The sequence below is a fragment of the Vigna unguiculata genome, chromosome 1 (genome assembly GCF_004118075.2).
Source record: "Vigna unguiculata cultivar IT97K-499-35 chromosome 1, ASM411807v1, whole genome shotgun sequence".
NCBI classification, from domain to species: domain Eukaryota; kingdom Viridiplantae; phylum Streptophyta; class Magnoliopsida; order Fabales; family Fabaceae; genus Vigna; species Vigna unguiculata.
This window is the reverse complement of record NC_040279.1, coordinates 13,217,951-13,219,791: the sequence shown is the minus strand read 5'-3', so window position 1 is coordinate 13,219,791 and position 1,841 is coordinate 13,217,951. Positions and strand designations below refer to the sequence as shown.

The 1,841-nt window shown below is 30.7% G+C and overlaps 1 long non-coding RNA gene across 1 annotated transcript; it reads left to right on the top strand.

Annotated features, from left to right (window-relative positions):
* Positions 1-479: 479 nt before the first annotated feature.
* On the top strand, positions 480-897 carry LOC114165562. Its single transcript, XR_003599737.1, has 3 exons — positions 480-508; positions 581-676; positions 754-897. It is a non-coding gene; the product is annotated as an uncharacterized LOC114165562 (long non-coding RNA).
* Positions 898-1,841: the final 944 nt, after the last annotated feature.

Below are 1,841 nucleotides of genomic sequence, written 5' to 3'. Positions count from 1 at the left end.
AGATGCACTGAGAAGAAGAATGATTACATATATGGATTTATTGATCCTATTGCCATTCAAGGCGTTGGGAATAAAAGTGAAGAGGTTCAAAAGTACCTATTAGAGGCATTTGATGTTGGGAAAAAAGAAGTGTACTTAGCGCCTTATTTGCAGCAGTAAGAATGTCTTTTATACATTAAATTATATTTACGTAAAACTTAATTGTATATAATGGTATTTGAATTTGTAGGGGTCACTAGCAGTTGCTGGTAATTCTTCCTCAGAAGTTTGTTGTGGTTCTTTTGTGTTCATTACACAAGAAGCCTAACACTTTGAAAATTAAAAGTACTTTACAAGCGTAAGTTTTTTTTATTAACTTATTTTTTGTGTTATATAATTTAATTTAATAAGTTCCATATTAGGCACAATTTCAATATACATTAAATTTTACAGAGCGGTTGAGGCTCATTCTAGGTTGCAGGGACAACAAATCACTTCCAGAAAGAAGTTGCAGTTCATTGCGCCAACTGTAAGTAGTTAATCTTCAAACTATTGAAATACAATTATCAAATTTATGATATTATATGAATTTAACTTGTAGTGCTCACGTCAACCGGGAAGCTATGAGTGTGGATATTATACCATGAGGCACATGCATAGAATCATATCCGCAAACATTGTTGACTCATGGGATATGGTAATATGTACAATTTATAAAACACATCTTAAGTATTTATCACTAAAGGATTGTTGACTCAAGTATTCATTGTGTAGATTTTCAATGACACATCTCCAATGGATCAAGGAGTCTTGAAGGAAGTTCGTGAGCAGTGGGCTTCGTTTCTTTTAAGTGTTTATATAAGATGATGTTAGGTGTTTTATGACTTATATAGTAATTCGTTTTGGAGTAGTATTATATTTCATATAAACATTAAATTCTATTTCATGTAAATATTAGATTGAATGAGACTTGTTTTCTGGATGTTTTGGATAATTATATACAGTATATAAGATGATGTTAGGTGTTTTATGACTTATATAGTAATTCGTTTTGGAGTACTATTATATTTCATATAAACATTAGATTCTATTTCATGTAAATATTAGATTGAATGAGCTTTGTTTTCTAGATGTTTTGGGTAATTATATACAATATATAAGATGATGTTAGGTGTTTTATGACTTATGTAGTAATTCGTTTTGGAGTACTATTATATTTCATATAAACATTACATTCAATTTCATGTAAATATTAGATTGAATGAGATTTGTTTTCTGGATGTTTTGGGTAATTATATACAGGTTTGGTATGTGGTAAAAAGCATAAACGAATTTTTCATAAAAAAATAATAAATCACTTTTTATACCAGTTGAGGTCATATTTGGTGTAAAATGTGTAATTTTTTATACCGGTTGGAACTATAATCAGTATAGTAAGTCATTTTTTCTTACATAACTTTCCATTTCCAAGAGAACTTTCTATACCGGTTTTTAGAAATGGTATAAAAAATAATTTTTTATACCTGTCATGGAACCGATGTAGAAAGATCAAACATTCTATACCGCCTACATCTATATCGATACTAGAACCGGTATAAAAAGCCTTTTCTAACCAGTATAAAAAGCCTATTTTACATTAGTGGCTAACAAACAATTCCAAACCCGAGACCAAGTGTGGTCTTCTCAAGCACCCAAGTGTTTTTGATCACACTCCCAAAGCACACAAGCAAGGCTAGCACTCAAAAACCTTCCAAACAAGTGAAAACACCTTTAAAGAGATGAAAACCTTTTCAAAGCTCATACAAGTGGCTCGGCCACAACACTCTAGGAAGACAAGGAAAAGAAAACTACTAAGACAAAAC